At 30.6% G+C, this 22,779-nt stretch overlaps 1 protein-coding gene across 1 annotated transcript in view; it reads right to left on the reverse strand.

Moving 5' to 3' along the window:
• LOC112679242 (glutamate decarboxylase) overlaps window positions 1–21,225 on the reverse strand; it is an 81,826-nt gene extending 60,601 nt beyond the window's left edge. The window contains exon 1 of the mRNA XM_025548959.1: window positions 20,893–21,225. The gene's annotated coding sequence lies outside the window, so the exon portion shown is untranslated. The remainder of the gene's footprint in view (window positions 1–20,892) is intronic.
• Between the last annotated feature and the right edge of the window lie 1,554 nt (window positions 21,226–22,779).

A 22,779-nucleotide genomic window follows, 5' to 3' on the forward strand; every position in this document is an offset into this window, starting at 1 on the left:
GACGACAACGCGTTGTCCGTTTGGTGTTTAGCGGGACCGTCCCCGTCGGAAGTGCTCTCTTGGAGGCGAACCCGTCGAACGGATTACGAAACGGAAACGCTACACGAGTTTTTCGCCTGAAAACTCGTTTTCGCCGTACGCGGCGCGCGCCGGTTACGAGTGCACGGCAAGCCCGAAACAATAACGTTTACGGGGACAGCGGTTTGCGCAGCGGCAAACGAAATCGCAAACGGTAAACCGAGCCGCCCGTACCGTTTTTAGCGTTCCGGCCGATTCGACCGTTCGGTTCGCAACGGTCCATTGCGCGGGACGTGAGAATCGATCCGTTGATCCGGTTTCCGGTGAAAAACCTCACGGTCGCACAGAAGTTCGGGATCGCGCGCGTGTTCCCGGCAATCGTTACGACCCGGGGTGCAACGGGATCGCGGGCGTGCGCCGGCGGGGTAGTTTTGTATTTATCGCCGCGCAGACCGTCGCGCACGAAAACCATAGGTGCACGGGAAAGGGACGCCTTTCGGCACGCACTCGAAATTCGTACGGTGCACGACTTTGCGTTCGCGTAGGGGAACGCGTCCGCGGTGGCGCTGCTCCACTCCCGCAGCACCCCCCCCCCGCGAGGCTGCGAAAAGTTCACCTCCCGGTAGCTTCCCGCGAAACCCATAAGCACCGCACGTACGCGTCCGTAAGCATTCCGTTTTTTCCGGATACCGCCCGTGTCCCCCCCCCCCCCAACGGCGGCGGAACGCGCGATTGTTTTGTTCGTCGACGTGCCGACCGGTAGCGGCTCGTAGTAAATATGCTGGACAGACTTACAGTATTTAACATAAACTCCATACAACAACGAACAAGAAAAGCACTTTTATCGGAAAATCGATTACACCTAATACTCAATCTAATATCGAGTTAATATTTTTAACTTGATTTAACTGTACTTTTTTTTATACGCTAATTAAATCCATCGATTTTTTTTTTATCTGCGAATTTGCAGATGACGGTGTATTATTTTGTTTTTCGACGCGCCGAAACGCGGTCCGCGACGACGGTCGACGACGACTGTCCAGCACCAGACCGCTGTGTTCGGCGACAAATCGTTTACACAATATTATTTCGCGCACCTGCTTATCCGACAGAATCGAGATCGGACGTGGTGGTCGCCGCTAAAACGTATATAATGTACATAGAATGAATTTAGTTATTACATAACATACGTAATAACTAGGGCTCGGATTTAAATGCCCTAAAAATATCGAAAAAATGCCCTTTCAAAAAATGCATTTATGACCTAAAATCTTTAAAAAATGCCCTAAAAATATCAAAAAATTAATCATTTATTAAATAAATTCAAATTAATATTAAAAAATGAGTAAAAAAAGAAATTCTATTTTCATTACATTACAAAAATAAAAAAATAATTAAAATCAAAAATTGAATTAAAAATTAAATTACATATTTGAATTGCACTGTACGATTAGTATTTCTTTTAAGTTTTGAAATTTGAATGATCGACGATTATCTGCCAATAAGTTTTTATATACTGAAAATGATCTCTCGATATCAACTGAAGTTAGTCATAATACGAGAAAAAGGTAAAAAATGTCCTAAAATATAAAAAAAATACATTAAAAACGTCAAAAAATGCTTTAAAAAGTATAAAATCCGCTAAAAATGCAAAAAATGTTTGTGGGTAGAACACGGAGTACCTGAAACAAATTTATAGTTTGGAAAGCATCGCGTAAGACATCCCAAAAAAAAAAGATGCAAATGCATTGAAATCCGAGCCCTAGTAATAACATACATGGATAGATGAGATGTTCTATGGCAAACGCGTAAAATATGCAATACATTATTTTTCTTTTTTCTTTTCTGAATAGTGTTAGAATACTTGATTTTATTAAACACGGGGTGTCTAATATTTATATAATCTTATATATATATATATAATATCATAATTAGAATATTTAATTAGACGAAGAAAAAGAATCATAGTAATATTGATAAGTAAATGGTATCGTTTCACTTATTTTTATTCATATTTATTTCGTTTTAGCATTGAATAGCATTATACTACATTAAATTGAATTGATAACGCATCAATTAGTTATTAACGGCTCGTCGATGGTACAATTAGGATCTATAATCAATTATTAATAAAATAAATTATGCGATTTCATTGAAATATACCGAGTTTGTAAGATAACCAAAGAGCTAATTAATCGCAATTATGTTTAATATAAATAATCAATTATGAATCATGCACGTCTAATTTATTATCAACTTATTATCGCAGCTCAGCACACGTGACTTGACGTTATCGATTGAGAGCTTGATTAATAATTATTTTTCACATGAATATAAAATTTATATTAGTTTACGTTTACTCGTAGCTTATTGAGTTTTATTTATTACCATTTCGGAATAATAATAATAATACCAATAGGACTTTTTTAAGTAAAATAAATTTAACCCTTTAAACGAGTATTATTCATATGTACTACGATTAAAAATAATCTGGACTAGATTTTAATAATAAGACTATGTTTAACGTGTTTGACTTAATTTGAAAAATCCCATCTTTCCCTTACCCGAGGCTTCAAATAACATATTATTTGTACAAACCATAATCATATAATTTTTTTCGATCACTAATTCTCCATTTAACAATTGTATTTATTAATTTTTAACATGAAGTAAAATACGATACTCTTGAATAAGATAAGATAATGAAATCAATACAAAACAATTACTTCATCGGCAAAACTTCAATGCCTATTACAGCCGGACTAAATTTAACATTATTTCCAACTTTTCAATTTTATTTCATAATGAAAAATTTAGAAAAATCAATAAATATCCGTGTTCTGAATAAAATCCTAATCTGAATTCTTATTAAAAAAGTGATCACCTAACACTTTCGATTCAGGTTATTTAGATTCAGTATTTAAACAAATGTTAACAAGAAAATAAAAGATTAAGAATAAAGACACTATTAGAATTGCTCTGGTTCGAGAAAAAAAAAACGATAAATATTTTTGGATGAAATCATTTAAATTTATGTTAATTTTTTCATACATCATAGCTTAAATATATTAATTAAAATGTCATGTGTTTATAAATTCAAACATTACATTAAGTTGCAATAACTTTACTCGAAATTTAACGCTTTAGTGTATTATTTTTTTGTTTGAATCACACTTTCTAGCACATTGAAAAATGTAATTCTTGTGTTTTATAATGAATTTATTTTTACTTTTTATTTCGATTTTGCGTGGGTTTTAATTTATCTTATATGGTATTTTTGCAGAAATATGAAAAATTACAATGAAACCATATATTTAACTTTGCTTTTATTTAATTTCATTACGTACAATAAAAAATGGAATTCATTTTTGTGATATTTTTATAAATATTTAGGTCATAATGAACTCTTGAGATTTTATTCAGATATATAATTTTATTTCAAAAATTCATAAAAAACAAAATACCATTCATACAATCCTGTAAATAAATAAAATTTATTTCACTAACAAAACTATTTTTTTATGTTTTATCCCGTTAAAACTGCAATACTCGAAACATATTCCGCACCCATAAATATTGTACTTTATTGATAACGTCACCGTGGTTATAAATCGTTTTATCCCAAGTAGACATAAAATGTGAAAAATTCAATTTTAAAGTCAGCTCTCGTTGTGGGAGCTATTATGTTCTGCTGTTATAAAAATTAACACTGTAATATTTCATGCATTGTGTTTGTCATTTGTCACAATGGTTAACGATTAATGTTTAGAACAACGTGTTTTACATTGTTTTCAGTGTAGGTTAGGCTAGTGTAACGGTGTACGGTTTTAATATTTTATTAATTTAGCTTAATATTTTAATTTGATGTTACGCCGTTGTCGCGTTTTGTAAGGTTAAATAGTTTCGACCTTCGAGCCGCGTTTAATCCGGGACAAAAGGATTATTGTGAACGAAATGGATAACGGAATATCGCGGACCGGTCAAGACTGGACCAAATCCGTCACGGGTGCGTGCCGGCTATCGGCGATCGTCCGTTCGCAAATTAGATATTCTGCAATATTCATAGGATCATAATATTGTAAATCACGTAATGATGAATAATAATATAAGATATATAATAATATAGAGTTTCCAACGGTCGGTGCAACTATTGCATTACAGGTGTACAACGATTTCATATTCGAGTTCACACGATTACACAGGATGTGCTTGTACGTTATGCGTTAAATAAATAAAACGTTTTGCGGGCACTGAATGTAAATGGAATCGTTTTATTTTTTTGAACATTTTATTACGTACCATCAACTCGTTATTTTTCCATGATGTGTAGCGGTAATAGTTTGAAACGTCATTCGTAGGGCTCAAATTTATATGTATTAAAATAACCAAAATATGTAAACGTATATGTAATAACAAGTCGGTTTAAGCGGGATAATAAAATGAAAAATGGAATATAAAAAAAATTAAAAATCGCTTTATAAATAAAAAAAATGAAAATAAAAAATTAAGACACTTGAATTGAAATTATTATGAAATTAACCCTTATTCATCTTGATAGCAGTGAGATACCATATACACGCACAAATGGTCAATGATAAATGATTTAGGATTTGGTCGTAACACAGATTTGTACCGACTAAAGAAGCCCTTGACTTCAACAGAGGTAATGGGTTCATATTTCCAATGTCCAAAGGATAGATAATTTGTTTTGCAATATTACCCCATTCATTCCGCAATGTATATGTCTAATTAATTTTAGGCAATTTAAACCAGGATTTTTGTTTAATACACTGTACATTTTTTCCTATTATTGTAACTCTCAATGGTCTTTGTACTTGTTCCATGCATTGTACAGCTTCTTCTACGAATATTAAACTTTGAACTAAAGTTATTTTTCTTGTCGAATATATTGAAACATCAAAATATCGAACATACTCGTATATCAACCGTAGATTAAATTTAATAATTGGTATTATTTTGTTTATGTACTTTTGGAAACATGGGAAATTGTCTGTATTGAATCATTAATAAATCTTAAATGGACAAATATTCAAAATATGTAAGAAAAATATGTACTTATGGTAAAATATGTAAAAATATTTTAAATAAAATATAGTTAATTTCATTGGAAATCGCTTGAAACAATTTTATCACTTACCTAAATTAATTTAACACGTCACAGTAAAAATATGTATTTATATATAAATTCGAGTCCTAGTCATTAGTATTACAGATAGAATAAAATTTTATGATATTTTAAATAAAAATAAACAATACAAAATAGTGGAAAATATTATTAACCTCTGATATTTATTGAAACGTTTGGTTATATCTAGTTGCCGTCAAAAAATAACAAAACCGAACTGCTTGAAAATAATACAATATTTAATTTAATTTTTATTGTGTTGCACTGCAGTTATATTTTTTATTTACACGCGAGTAGGTTTTAGTTTTTACTTACAAACATTGATTTTGAATATAATTAATATGCATGATTTATTTCACCTATGTGTTAATATTTTATATCTTACTATAAAACTATCACAATATTACACTAAAATATTTTAGACGGGTCGTTTTATCATAATTTATTATTTTGAACAACACGTTTATTATTCTGTTACTCGTTAATCTTTTTGTATGATATTCATATGAAACTTAGAAGTTTAGTATACTGTTTGCGCGTTCGTGGTTACTTAGTTTGGACGAACGTCAGAGTTTCGTACTTTGATCAAACTATCAAATTATTGAATAAATAGTTACATTATGAATACTCGTATCGCAAACCGGAAATACCACCCATAACTCAAAAGTTTACTACCAATGTGGCAAATAATTACTAAGCCAATATGGTGAACATAATGTTTCTGTTCTGAAGTTATTATACAGCAATATCTGTTTAATATGGAGCCTGAATAATATGGAAACCTGTATTTTATGGAAACCTGTATTTTATGGGAAAATTATTTGGTCCTAGCGATTCTAATATACTTAAAAATATGTCATGTCTTGAGTAAGATGGAACTTATCTAATGTGGAAATGGAAACAATATTTTTGTCATGTAGGTACCTATTTATCATGGAAATGTCTATTTGAAAATCATCAGTTAATAAATATATTCTATATTGATTAGGATTATTTCGTTACACTACATTAATTTTTCTTTAATGTTGTAACTTGAAGTAGTGTTTTGTATTTAAAACGTCTCGGACTGAATATGGTATTTGTATTTACATATTATTATTTTTTATTGCAAAATTCAGTATGTCAAAAATCAATAAATGTTAAACTTTAAATGAAAAATTAAAATTAAATGAGTCTTGTGAAAAAAATAAATTATCAGTAAAACAAATTTGTGAACTTTTCAAGTGTCCAAAAAGTCTAAAATATGTTAAAGCAAAAAAAAAAAAAAAGAAATAAGAGAATAATGAATGAATAGTAATATTAACTTTATAAATTAATGGAATATTTAAGATATAAATCTACGTATAATATAATTTATAGGATATTAGGAATTGGGGGGGGGGGGGATGAAAAGAAAACCAAAATCAAATGAATAAATAAAGAATTTAACTTGGAAATGATTTTTAAGTGCTAGAGAAAAAAACCTTATCAATTTCTGTATCAATCATACAATGTAAAGCATGTCAAATCGATGAACAAATGACACGCGGTATTTAAAGCATAGAATGGCTTGTTGAATAGTTTTAAAAGTTTTAGAAAATTTTTGGAAAAGTACGTAAATTCAAATTTATTGTAATTTTGAATTTTTAAATAATTTTAACTACGTATGTATAATAAAATTTTATAAAATGTAATAAATAATAATGATGTATGTATTAAATAAAAAAACATTTATTGTACATTTTTTTTATCGTCTTGTATTAAATGGAAACCTATCTAAAATGGGAAAAATTGTTCTTTATTATATATATATATATATATATATATATATATATATTGTTTTATAATATATTTATTAGGCGTATTTTATGGTATATGTTTGCATTAATGTGGTGAACGATGTTTGCCTAATGTAATGGCTTAGCCCTTGAAACCTATCAAGGGGTTGGGTATCCCTTGGCTCATGTATTTATGAACATATTTTATTTAAATGATTAAATTATTTAGCTAATTGCATGAAAAATAATTTAATATGCAAATAGGTTAGGTATTTGAATGTAATTAATGAAAATCCTCAAGGTAGTACTATTAAATAGTTGTTATACATAGGTATAGCTTAGTAAGAGGTGGGTCATTATTTAAATAATTTGCTTAGGGTTTGAAATATGCTTGTGATTACTCTAAAAAAAAACACTATAACATTTTGTTCTATGAACAATAAATAAATATAGACTAATATTTAACTATTTTCAATTGTTTAACATCTAGTCTGATTATACGAATATTTTATTAGAATCCAATTATTAAATTACAATTAAATAGTAACTATAGCAGTGTTGATACATTTGTATTCTTTGATTTAATTTCGTTCTAATTAGTAAAAAAAATATATGTTATTTAATGAACAGTTCATTATGGAACGATGGGGGATATAAGAAAATTATAAAAAAAAGGATTATTGATAAAATCAGCAACTTCGATAATTTCTTATTTATATTTTTGTTTAATACAAAAGCTTCAGGAAGAATATATATTAATAAGAGTTAGTTGTGCCAGTAGCGGTCTTACGCCAAAAATGTGACCTAACTAACTACCACCGTTGCCACCCATTATTGTTTTGTCGCAGAGGATAACCGGTAAACAATTGTTTTGGGTTTCTTTGCGATGACGATTAAGACCTATTATTACGAGAGCGGTTTTAATACGAGGCAAAACGGGTCGGTAGTGATCTATTAGTCTGTGTGTATATGGGTGTGAATTTACAGTGCTACGTTCATGATGAAGCCTGACAGATTTTAGGTGATGTAAAAATATGAAAGTACACAGGGTTTTTTTTTTTAAGCCGATAAATCGCCGTCTATGGATCGGAGACGGATGATCGTGATTACTGATTACGTGTGTCTATTTGGGATATATTTACAAGTATACGAGCAAAAATATGCTTCCTTGTTACATTACTTTTTATATTATATTTTTAGATACTGTACTAGATACTGACCAAGAAACGCAATGGATCTACACATATGGCCTTTCACATATTTTTGAACGGTAAATATTTAGTAGAAATTTGACTCAAGAATTTGGCAATAATGTCTAATATCGTCTGTTAAAAGCTTAAAGAACTAGAACATTTGTTTTTTATCGCTTTGAAAACGCATTGAAAAAGATCTATACTTGCTTCGTTCAGAATCGAAACCTGATTCTGCTCCCAACGGACGTTTTAATAAAATATTTATTATTATTTTTCATTATCTATTCATGATAAATCGACATTCTGTATTCTTAAGAGTTTTGATAAGCGATCCCATAGCAGAAAAATCTTTTGAAAAATTAAAATCTCGGGGATTGAAAGTGTAAATGACATTGGCTTTGCTTAATACACTATGATGTGCATGTAATCCTCATTGAATATTTTTACATATTTTTAGACCTCATTGTATATCTAATGCATGTATCGTAATAATGAAGTAAGCCAATTAGCTTTAAATAAGCACAACATATTTTTGATTGACACTTTCAGACGTCGTGAATTGAGGATATACAACAAAAATATAAATAGTCAAATACGAAATTTAATTAGTCATTTTCTATAAATATTTAACGACCAATAATAATCAGTGATTAGGTTCTCTAGTGTTAAAAACATTGAACGATCTCCTATGATAATTAATTTAATTATTTTTCAGTTACTGTTCTTCATTTATGTTTTTCTTGAAAAATTTATTAATTTTGTAATGCTCTTTCTGCTAACAAAACTAAATAAAAATGCCACTCAATACTTTATAAAATCAATAATTGGTCAAAAAAATTTACTTTTAAAATGTTGTCTAAAATGTTAAAAACAAAAGGTTAAATGTTTTATATTTTATAGGTTTTGTATTTAATTAGACATAAAAATGTAAGAAAATCTTTAAAAATCAAAATTAAAACTTATAAAAGTTGTCCAATATCTTCAATTACTGATTCCATACAAATAAAAAAAATAAAAATAAAATGTAAAAATATTTGATTTTACTTAAATTCTAACAAACATATAATACCTTCGTGCAAATGTATGCGTGTACGTATATTATTAAAAATAATTTAATTGAAAGCGAATTAGTAATAGGTGAATCGATGGGTATCGATAAAAATGATTCAATTAAATTTAATAATATTCAGATGAACTGCCACGAATTTCCCTTTCTAAAATTTGATTAGCTCGCTTTGTTTGTTTAATGGAATTTAGTGACTTGTTTGCTTTTGTTACATATATTACTGCGAATTCAAATTAAAAAAAGACTGACGGCTCACGGCAGATAAAAAAACAGCGCAGCAAAAATAAACAATATTAGTACTGTTCGGGCGCTATAAGGTAACTTTATAATCTACTTTACACTGCCTTGGGGTTCTGAACGTGCTCCGGTATAAACAGGCTCAGGAAATTCGATTAGCCGTTTATATCCTGTGGAACGGAATACCGTTAAACGCGTATATACTTTCCACCCGAATCGGCCGTAGCCATGTACACCAACGCGTCGTTTTCAAAATACACCCATTCTGTTTATGACCGAAATTTACGCTTTTATCGAAGAGAAAAAGGTCATTTTTGAAATATGTACATAACAAGTAGTGTATCCGTGGTTCTTACTAGGAGAAGGACTAAGCATTATATTTACAGGGGTGGAATATAGAAGCTCTCAAGACGTAATCGTTCCCATGTATTTTAATTTGTTCTTTTCTCCTTATTTCAAAGATCTTATAAAATTTCGTATCATGACCATATAAAAAAATATTTCTATACTTTATTCACTCTCGCGTATTATTTTAAGTACGCTTTGCTAATTCAGCTTCAAAACTCTAACCCCAGTTTTGTCCGCAGATTACTGAATCTAGTAAACATACGGTCGTATTTTCTTTGTTAATAGCTATTATAATCACATGTGGGAAACGTATTGACTAAATATTGTCTTGCTAAAACCATCCACTCGCATAAGTATTACAATCAGGGGCGTGGGGGTTCGGGTGTTCAATCCCTCCCCTGAAATTTCAATGAATTTAGAAAAAAAGTATAGATGAATGAGGTTTTAATACAGTTTAATACAGTGTTATTCAAAATGGTTCATCCGATTTCAAATAGCTATAAAACGGTTAATTATAAATTTTATCTTATTAAATTATATACTAATTAATAAAAAGTACATCCAAGTTTTAGAATGTACATATATTACTGCGAATTCAAATTAAATACGAATAATTGTTTGTTTTACAATTATTGCTTTTAAGCGATAAGTTATTAGGAAAAAGCACAGGCCGACCTCGTGTACCCGTGTACCACTTAAAATCAACTACAAAAGATATGCTACAAAAAGTATGGAATGAGATTAACTACCAGCTAGATGTTGTTCGTGTGATCAAAAGACCTCATATAGAATATTTATAGGTAAAATTAAATAAACTTAACAAATTTCTCTTTTATTTAATGTAAAACATATTTTTCTAAGACTAAAAAGTAAAATTATGTAAGCATTGAAATCAGATGAATCATTTTGAATAACCTTCTATTATAAAAATTTGTTAGAATAATTTACATAATCCATTGTCGATCTGATACTATACAATAAACTATTACCAAAATTATTATAATGCAAAATAAATACATTTAAAATAAGTGATACTAAAACTATTGAACATCTCCCCGAAAACAATTTCCACGCACATCCCTGATTACAATAATGATCGAACGACAACGAGCCCACAAACATAAATGTTTATCACCGTATGATATAGGACGTGTACAAATCTACGTGAATAGCTGAAAAATCCAAGTGGAACATCACGTTACAGACGAACGTCAACCCATAACTGGTATCTTCGGATCGAAAATGACCTTTACCATTTTATTTTTTGCGTTTTTTAACCGTAAAAAAACTGCGTCATTAAGTACGGAATGATCATTTGAATACTTAGAATATGATTAAAAAATTAAAAAATATACCGAAAAAATAAAAATTTGAAAATTTATAAGGATACCAGGTAAGGGTCAACGCGGTGTGTATTTCCGTGGAGATTTTAATAAACGTATTGAAACAACGAGGACGTTGGTATGCGGATTATATAATATACCATTATAATAACCCGTCTCGTATGCGTCTACCATACGTTACGGTGATATGATATCGTAATATTGTAAATGTATTCCACGCGAGCCATCTCTGAGGACTCACCCTCATATGCGGTGCGTATAACGAGTGCGATCCCCGTCCGACCTAAATGCGAGAATACAGAATCCCGATGTATGGCCTGCCGGTTAGTTTTCGAAAAAGAAAGCCACTGGAAAAGAGACACACACACACACACACACACACACACACACGCATAAGCACACGCACACTAAAAGCCATAATCGATAGCGTATGGTTCGGAATGTTCTTCGGGCGTTCGCATAACGTTCTACCCACGTCCTGCCCGTCGTTCTTCGCACCCCTACCCCTCCCCCGATCAACTGGTCAACGGGTACGAGGGTTGTGCGCGTACGAGTAGAGGGTGCGTGGAGGCGGGTCAGCAACGTTTGACCTGGTTTTTCGGGTCCGCCTACAAAACGGGTCCGTTCTGAAGTCGCGCGCGCCGGCGACCGTCGTGACCGCACGTGCGCAAGCTCCGACGAATAACAGGTGCGGAGGACGAGGTCCTCGTTAGCAGCCCGATTTACACTTATCTGTTACCGACGAAAATTTGTCGGCCCGATCCGGCAAATACGTATAAAATAAACGACATTTGTTTCAGGTTCGGACTGTTGTTCGGTCTAACTAAACTATAAGTAAAGTTTAAATGCATTTTTGTTAAAATCTTGGTGTTACGTTATTTGTTATAAGAAGATAAACGATCGCGAAATGATTGCTGTAAATGAAAATATAAAAATAAATAGGAGCTAGGCTCTTAGGTCAGTTGGAATACAGGGATAGGTGATTGCAGTGGCGTGAAAGGGCCATGGAAGGGTTTTATGGGGTCAACCGCCTCCCCTTCACCCAAAAAAAATAAAAAATAAATCAAAAATTATGAAGTGTTTTGTAAAGTATATTTTTTCCTGATTTTCATTATGTAGCATTAAAAACCAACTATAGTTTTTTTATTTTATTTAACATTATAATTCTGAAATGTAATTATAATAATAATTTGAGTGCAGTCAGAATAGATCTATTTAAAATATGTACTCTGTTGTCGTCTTTAACTATCGAAGAATAATTATTAGAATAGGCAGTAGACTAGAGTAATAAAAATAGCAATATTGCCTTGCTGTGGTTTATGTAATTGTACTACAGTGCCCACATGAGGGTAAAACGTGAGAAAATATTTTACTGGAAAATAAACAATTTATAATGAGCAGTGATGGAAAAAAATAAACACCATATTCTATATAGGTACTTACTTACAGACTGTAATATTGTGTACCATTGCCACACACTCTCGCACTGTCTTCTCGAAAAAATATTTTATTCGTTATTGCGTTTGCATTTCTTTTTCTCATTTTTAATATGAACAAAAAAAGAAAATCTAGTGAAAGCTAGTACAATATTATATATACTTTTTTTAAGTACTGAACCAGTAATTGTTGAAAATAGGGATGTTTCAAAAGTATCGTATGAAGTAAATAAAAATTAAATCTTTAATAAACTTTGGCATTATATTTTTAGTAAAAAATATTTTAATCAACTTTGAATACGTATTGGGCATTCAAATTTATCATTTCAGAATACAACAATTAAATCAACGGAGAAAAAGTTCTCCTTCGACAGAAGTTTTGTAATGGAAAGTAGATTTATTTTTCGGATGTGATTATACGGAAACTAGATGAAAACATATTCATCAACAGACGAAATAATTAATTTGTCAAAAATTCAAGGAAGATAAGATGAATGTAGGATCTATTATAACAGGGGGCTCAAGGGCTCAAACCATTATTTACAGTGGGCCAAATCTAAGATACGCCTTGGCTTCGGGAGCCAATATTTTTTTTTTTAGGAATAGAGGAATAGAGAGATAATGAAATTAAAAAATATAAAATAATAGATATGGTTTATTTAGATATTAGAAAAATGTATATTTATTTTTATTTTATATTTTTATTCTTATAATTCAATATTTGTTATATTGAGATACGAGTAAGTTATTGGATGAGAAGTTTGGAATTGCGTGTATTTTCAATTTTATTGATAATTTGCAACTTGTAAATGTTCGTCACTTTAGTGAGTTCTATACTTAGATTTTACGTGTTTCATTTTTGAAAACGTCTGTTCATATAAGTAAGTAGAGCTAAATATTGAAATCATTTAACGTGTATATTTTTTTCAAGTTTGAAATAAAATTTACAAAAGAGCACTAAACTTGACGGGCCGGATCTAGCCCGCAAACCGTAAATTAGACACCCCTTTATTATAATATATCATTTTTATAATAATAATAATTTTTAATTAATTTAATAACCCCTCTCCTGTGATACATTTCTAACTATGTCACCGGATTAGCGAATAGCATTGTTGTGTATCTTTTAAACATAAAACCAATGAAAAAAAAAAAAAAAGATTCCGAATTAAAAGAGTGGGGTGAATATGTTTATATTTTTAAAAATGTTTGTTATAGTAGAAGAACTAAGTGATAAATCTTGCAACCGATATTCAAGTCTCAAGTATAAGTATTTGAAAATTTAATGAATTTTTGGCAAGAAAAATGTAGCGGATTTTTTTTTATTATTTTTTCAAAATTTCATAGCAATAACACTCGTAATTTTGTCTTTAACCAATAATAGGTATATATAAGAAATGTTGTGTTATATTTTCAAAATTTTTTGTCAATCCTAAATAATTTTATTGACATTTTCGAAAAAAAATTTAAGAAAATATGATAATTTAGGTCTTATATAAATAGAAAAAAAAATTTTTTTAGAAAGTTATGTCATCTATTACTAACGGTGATATAAGTATTTAGTGAATTTATATATATATATAGATATATTTATATATTTTTATAACTTCTCGTTAGTTTAACTTAATTATTATGAAAACTATTGAAAAAATTGTTAAATTAAACTCCCTTTAAAACAATAACTAGATAATATTTTCTCTTAGAGGTTTCCTCCGATTATGATCGGAGAAAATCCGAAAATACTGATCGAACTCATGTACACTGAAACATATAAAAAAAATAAATAACACATGTTATTGTAAAACCAATAAATTTTTCGTTTCACTCGGAACATAAAATAATAATAATGATGAAAAAAATCATTCAGACAAAAGTGTTTGAAATAATTAAAAAATAAAAAAATGCTAAATATTTTACAAGTACAAAACTTTTCAACTTATTGATGAATCACATATTTCATAGGTACTTGGAATTCATAAGAATTTCATAAGAAAAAATTCAGGGTCTTGTCAAAAAAAAAAAAAATGTTCATCAACGTTAGTCGTCTAAAATTATTTAACACTAAATTCAAATAAGTAAATATTCAAGTTACGTTTACGTAATATATGTACATTATATGTTATGTATATCCAATAACGTATAATTATTTTATTCGAACGATATTAAATAATCTAAGTAATACGTTTAATGTACATACTTAAAAAACTAATAATAGTAATAATAATAATAATAAAAACGTTCCTCATTATATATGTGTGTACATGTACACTGTAATGTAAATATCTTGTTAATAACTATTACTACGTAATTACATTTACATGCAAAACCGATCGGAGATTTAAATTCACTGCTTCGAAATGTTGAAAAGTTTTTTACAGCCACGATAAAATTCTGTTAGAATTCTTTTGCGCTTCTATTGGCAAAAAATAATTAAATATATTATTTCGATTTATATATTTTTGGCTAACGGAATACGACACTTGGAGTGTACACTCCTGACGTTACGAAAAATTATTCGTGTGCCCGACTATTGTCCGTGCGAGCAAAGCTTTGACATTTTTTCAACGGATTCTCATCAGTTGATCGATAAACCCGACCAAGGCTAAAATTGTAGCCAAACGCTATTTACATAGTTGCAGTCGTTTGCACGCCAATACACGTTATCGTTTCGTTTATTTTGGGTTTTCCCCTTGTATTTTTCAGTTTTCAACGCATGAATTCAATCGGACCGCGTTCGTCTGACCGGACACTATCAGTGCACCATCCGCGTTTTGACGTTAAAATACCGATTTTCCGGTTCTGCGTACACCGATTTCATCGTACGCCGAACATTCTCAATGCCCTACCCTACCGCGTTAGGATATCCACTGCAAATGCGTATCAATCGTTCAGGTCCGTTAAAATGTACTCCGGTCCAACACCGACAATGCTCTCCGAGGTTATACGATTTCGTTTCCCAGGAATACGTGTGTACGGTTTAACGGTATTTTTTCAATTCTATATCATAACAATGCGAAGTGTGTTTTTATTTATTTTTTATTTTTGCTGACGCGCAGACGGATAATTTTAGAAAACGTGCAACGGTAGAAAAAATTCGAAAACCGTAACCGGGTATAAACGTATTTTTTAGTCCTCCCACGGAAGCTTAAAAATGCGGGTGTAATCGCATATGCGTATTGAACGCAATTGTGTTATTAGCGTGTTGAAACTGATGAATTTTTTTTTTTTTTGCGCAGGCTTGTCGCTAAAAACTGTCATCCGGGCGATCGCCTATCGTCCGGCTGCTACTGATACCCCCGAATGCAGTGCTGACCGGTAAAGTATGGTTTGGATTATGAACAATAATATCAAAACAATTAACCTCGCTGGGAGGTCGAAATCGTCCGTAACTGGATACCAGAATGATTAGAAATCGGTTTGAAAAACTAAAGTTAACAAATTGCACTTTCTTCATACAATTTGTTTTAAAATACTTTAAAACGCATACGCGCGCGCGACCAAAATGAACCAGTCGAACTCGTAAATGAATTGATAAAAATAATTTCAATTTCTGTACGTACGGGTAATAAATAAGTAAAACGTTTATCTACTAAATAAAAATCATTAAGCTATAGCGACGGCCATAAAAATAATGATTTATAGTTGGAAAAATCGATCGATAATTATTATTGTGGTCATTAATATATGATTAATATTGTTGCTCGTGCCGTTACGGAAGCAAAAGCATTGCGAAGTCGAGGGTAATCACTGGTCTAAATCTGCCGAGTGCTTGATAGGTTACACTTTGTTTACACTCTGTTCGTTGTAGTGCCGCGTTTGCATCCGTTTAATGTTTGCAATTCCGATTTCAACGCGAAGAAATCCAAAAGTTTAAACGGTCGCATGTACGTAGCCCCTAAGCATATCCGTAGCGAATTTTAAATATTACAAGTTTTGCCATTGTTACGTCGTCGCGCCGACGAACTTTAATGTTTTCAACGCGTCGTTAAAAGTTTAATGAACGTAAAAAACGTTTCACGCTGCGCGGTCCAATAATTCTTGGAACTCGATCCAAGGAGTCAGCCGTTGTGTCGGCTTGTCGTACAACTTAAACCGTCTCTTAGCGTAATGTTCGGTCTAAAAAAACTATTAAAACTTCCTTTTTTCTCGAATCGCATCATCATGACGTGTCTTTAGTTTTCGAAACACAAATTCACTTAGATCTACGACTCGTGTCTATAAATCAGAAAAACTAATAGTGAAAACTAATTTAATAATAATTGTGTATTGTATGATTTTCGTACGACGGAGAAGTTAGCTCCTACATTATATCCAGAATAACAAAAGCGAAAGCGTACGCAACAGATTATTTGATGTCATACGAGGAAGCAATTCTTTTCAAATCATAATATAATAGAACAATGCAAATACATCGACATTGCTTTATCTCGTGTTCGAGTAAAATAACTTATATATCGGTTTTTAGAAACACACTATTGGCATCATAAGTTGTTATAATCCTAAAGTTCGAAGAATAAAGTTGAAAACTAATATTAAAAGCGCAAACCACAAAAATACGTAAAACATGAACTTTGAAGAAGAACGTGCGCACGAAAAAAATTAGTCCAATCGGTAACAATTCTATTATAGTTATCTGATAAAAATATATTTAATGGCGTAGTGAACATTACATGTCGTGTGTTGTATAATCATGAATCAATTATAATCAGTTATAATATATTGAATAGTAAATTAATGACAAAATGAAAAGCCACGGAAGATTTTTTGTGAGATAATATTTTCTTCGGTGTTGAAGTACGTCGAGTTGAATCGACCCTATGTGCTAAATTATCATAATTTGTCGATAAAAAGTTAGCAACTTCATCAATATGGTTCGTGTACATAGTGTAAATCTAGTCAAACCACAAATCGATGTTGTATTTTTAGTATGTACTTGAATTCTAAAATAAATGGCATTAATTGTGATCGTTATTGTGCTGTATCATGGTTTCATGGTGATTACTATATAATGTAATAATTAGAGGTCGAATGAGTATACTCGTTTTCGGTATGTCTTAACAACAAAGTACTAAACTATACAGTAATTAGTTACAGATTTTTAAAAAACAATACGAACTATAATTAGTATAAAGAATAAAATAATAATTTCGCAAGGGAAAATTTACATATATGTACTAATTTACATATTGATTAATATCAATATATTAAATATCCACGCTGTATTATAGACAAAACTATGATGTTTTAAATAAAAATCAATAAAGAGGTTACCGGGTAACCGTTTTCCTGAGATAATAAGATTTACATTTTTTGAAACTGTTAAGTATGTATATATTGGTATAAGGTTTAAGAGGTTAAGTTTCTTTTATAACAATCCACCGATCAAAGCACATAGATATACATATATATTATTAATCTTTGAACTATAGGTTATTTATTGATATTTGTTTATTTACATTTATCAAATGGTAATAAAATAATAATGATATCGTTTGATAAGTATTATAAATTAGGTATTTGATCTAATTTAAAATTTAACATTATTGAGTATATGGAAATTAATGTTGAGAATTTAAATAAAAATAAAGAACACAAAATGTATTTATAATACGTTTAGAGGTTGTAATTTATAGTGTATTTTATTACATTGTACTATAGTTATTATACAGTAAAATACTACATTATTTATGCTAGAAAGTCATTATCATACGTAATTTATTTATTATAATTATATTTTTATTATAAATATTAATATAAAAGTTAACGTTAAACTTCAATAATATTGTATTTCGGTACATTGTTTCATGTAATTCATGCACAAATATAAATATTCATAAATTATATATAATATAAGACTGAAACGTGGTAAAAAAAAAACTGTGGTTAAATAATACGATAATTATGTTATACAAAATTTTCGAGAAAACTTGTATTTACATATTTTTTTTATTGTGAACAATCTTTATTATTTTAATACCTATGCTACAGCCGCAAACAATATTTATTTTTAGTTGGCTTTTGTCAAAATTAAAAAAAAAAAAAGAAGCTTTTAATCAACTAGATCTGTCCAAGGATAAATCGTTTTGTAAAACGTTCAGTTGTTATACTGAAAAAATACATTAAAAGTACGACGTGCATAAGAAAAGTGAAGTTTACACAATTAATTTACATATAGTTTAATCTATTTAAATAATATATACATTATAAGTTTATAAGATATGTCAAATAAATGTTACTAAGAACTTTTACATGAAACGTCACTTTATACTTAATTTTTAAATATGTTAACATATGTCCCAATTTTTTTCGAAATTATAGATACTAAAAATTACTTTAAAAGTAAAAATAAAAAATTGATTAAATAATAACTTTTTATTTAAGGAACTACTCGTATAATGTCCTTACCCTCAACTCCCATTGTTGCCGCCTATGTAAATATAGTAAATTATATTACATATACCTAATACTACATTATATATAAAAATAAATCTTAAATCCATAACATAATTTTTTTGTTGTTTTAAATATTTTGATAGTTCATTGATTATTATAATAAAAATATCGTAAATCAATTTAAATTTTAAAATTTTTAATGATTCATAATATATACAAATATATTTCAGTGGACTAATATTCGACCACCTTAAAAATTTAACGCGCGGTGTGGTTGTGACCATTGTCTCCCTTAAATGCTGTTCTATGTATATAATTATATTCAATTTGATACTTCAAAGCAAATTTTTTCCTGGTGAAATATCTTCACACAAACATCAAACGTTGTTACGGTGTGGTCGATAAGTATATTAAGTCCAATCGAACGAAGTAACGCACCGACATACAGCCGGTGGTTTGCTCGCTGTTTGCCGAGATTTCGAACGGTCGGTTGCATCCGAGTTGGGTCCGGAAATAATTTTAGTTTTATATTTTATTCGAATCGGGTACGGGCATATCGCTTTATATGTGTTTATTTTATGTGTCCGAATTGGGTCCGTTATTTATCGTATCGTAGTAATAATATAAAATACGAATATTATGGGAATTACGTACTTTTTGGCAATCAAATAATGTACGTTGAAATACACTGATTTACAATGAATATAATATAACAATTGAAAAAAACATCTCACACGATCATGAATTTGACGATTTAATTTAATTTTTTTTTTTAATTTAATCAGGCCGACCTCATTAAAGAGAAAAACGCAAGAACAGCCTTGTGAGAGTATATCTAAATTGCATAATGAATTACAAAATGATACGGAAACTCAATACAATTTATGCGGATAGTAAATTGAAAACTTGTTGTTTTATGGTCCAAAAATCTTTGGAAAAATTAATTACTTGGATTTTGTTAAATCTATATTTTATAAATTTCAACCCAATTATTAACCATTATCGACCAGACAACGAGCGATTGTAAATCGTAAAAATTATAGTAAACGATAGCAAAAAAAAAAAAACTTTTTAAACATATAACAATTATATGTTCAGACGCAACCCTAAGCCTGTAAAAGTGGGAAGGAAAATATTTTTTTTCGTTTTTCTGGGACCCAATTGGTGAGGTATAACTTAACACGGGATCCCATTGGTGTGCAATTTAAATCAGGAACCTAACTACTGGAACGAATAACGGTACCTACTTGCTGTTCGGTTTTTGATCGGAAAAATGCGATTCCTTTCGAAATGGTACGAAAACCGAGAGCCGGTGACGAAAGACGAATAGACGGAACATGGAGCGAAGATTAAAACGAACGTTGAACGCGCGACAATACACACACGTTCGTCGTAGCTTTCAGATCATACACGCGGACGAAACATTTTCCCGAAAACCGATCCCGGTACCTCATTTGCCTACGAGACTGTAGATCAGGGGTGGCGAACCTATGGAACGCGCAAAAAGTATAAATTATTAAAAATCGAACACAAAAAAAAAAAAAAATATACTATGTATAAGAAATTCAAATAAATAAATTATATATGTTTTAAAAATGACAATATTCCTTATGCTTTCATACTTTTCGTCAACTTATGTTTGCGAAAGCTTATTCACTATAACACGTTGAATTAAATCGGAAGAAAGAAACGTTTTGACCAACGAAACAATCACTGTTTGTGTTTCACTAAGAATGACTAAAATTTAATAAAAACCGTATAATAAATCTGTAATTTTGTTTATAGTCTTGGCAAATATAATCATCTCTGGGCACGCGAATGATTTTCAATACCTAAAAAGGAAAAATTTGGCACTTGAACCGAAAAAGATTCACCGCCCCTACCGTATGGACACTTGCCGCGCTAACGGGAGGCCTGCGCGCAACAACTATTCTACTTGACGGTTTTATGCTTACTTAACGGACAACCGTGGTGCCGACGGAATGGATATCGTTCAGGACTGTCGACAGCGAAAACCGCTGTTGACGTACGGTCACTGCCGGTTTCGACAATCGTTTTTTTCAACGCAAACGCCTTGGATGGCAAACGGCCACGTCCTCGGACGACTGTTTCGCGTCAAATGAACGCACACGTACGTTTCCACGACACTTTATGGATTATTTCGTTTTTATTTTTTTTCGATACAGTTTATTTTTACTTTTTTCCACCGTGGTTTTTTTTCTACTTCGATGACGTACACACACGGTCGCGGCACACAACCGATACGCACTCACAGTTGGTCGTGTTTCGTGAAAACGGCGTTACAGCACCGGACGACGTTCGGTTGTTCGGACATTAATGCCACCGCGAAATCGGTTTCGTCGCGCGCGCACCGCTTCGGCGACGGCAATTTTTCGTTCGAAAACATTGAACTTGCTCGCGCAACACCGTTCCGAAGCGCTAGTCATCGCAGTACGGAATATCGTTTTGTTGGGTTCATAACATTCGTAATGGTTTATAGTATAAACCATTACATATTGTAGTGTAAACTTTATACTGAACTACTATAATGGCTATAATAATGTTTCGTTACGAAAAAATCTTGACATTTTTCTATCTAATGCCGTCCGCGTGTGGCAATTCGTCCACATGATCGTGTGATGCGATCAAAAACATCAATCGATATTCTACCGAATATGATTATTTATTTATTTACAAAAAAAAAAAAAAAAAACAAAAAAAACACGATATGAACTTTTGTTTTTAAAATATGAAAATTATCAAATATGAATGATGTGATCATCATTCGAGATCGTTACATTTTAGTGATTGATAAAAAACGGTTCTTTTGACATTCGCATAGAAAAAACAAATTAAACAATTAGTTTCAAACCTTTTGGTACACCATTATGATCTTAAATAGGTCAATCCTCAAAGACTACCGACTTTGATTAAATAACCATCCAGCTATAATGTCCTACGTAATACCATTGGTTAAACGTACATATATGTATGTTTAATCAATGTTAATACGTCCCTTGAACCTTTCAGGGAGTTCTTTGTTGCAAGTCATGACTGCTTGCGCACAGTCTGTACACCAACCCGTTTTTTTTCTATTTAATATAAAAAAGCTCTTGAGCACACGGACTAAACCGATTTAATTAGGTCAAACCTTTGTAACCCTAAATGTCCTCATTTAAATAAAAAGGAAGATAATGCATTCCATATCTACTTTTATTCCCTTATTTTATTATTTTTTATATTTTCTTTTTCCTCCAATTTTTTTTTTTTTTTTATAACAATATATTTCTTACTTTACCTTTAATATCAGTAACTTATGAATGCAGTTTCAGTAAACTGAAACTAATTACCTAAATTATATTGACGATTGAATTTAAAAAAAAGGGAAGATTAAATAAACCGTGAATTATTTTCATTGTTCTTTCAGTTTTAAGTTTATTATTGAAAATAAAAATATCCATAACATATGAATAAATTTCTTTATATTGTGATTGTGTGGTTATTTAATTTTATCTATTATGCCTTGAACTTACATTCAACAATACGTATTTTAACTTATTTTATGCGGTTTTTTATTGGTAATTTTTAGAGGTGTTAATATTATGTTTTGCTTTAGGTTACAGTTTATAAAACCAGCATTATTGATTATTGTGACATATATGTAATTAAATTGAATTATTCAAACATCATTTACGTTTTTTACATAATTTTAAAATAACCCATATAAAAAGTTATTCTATTATTTTTCTGATACTGAAACTATTACATTTTTTATATTAAAATAAAATGATTTAAATACCGAAATCACAAAAGTGCTTGAAAAAACTCTTTAGCAAAAAAAA

This window comes from Sipha flava, unplaced genomic scaffold (genome assembly GCF_003268045.1).
Source record: "Sipha flava isolate LNK unplaced genomic scaffold, YSA_version1 132_pilon_pilon, whole genome shotgun sequence".
NCBI lineage: Eukaryota > Metazoa > Arthropoda > Insecta > Hemiptera > Aphididae > Sipha > Sipha flava.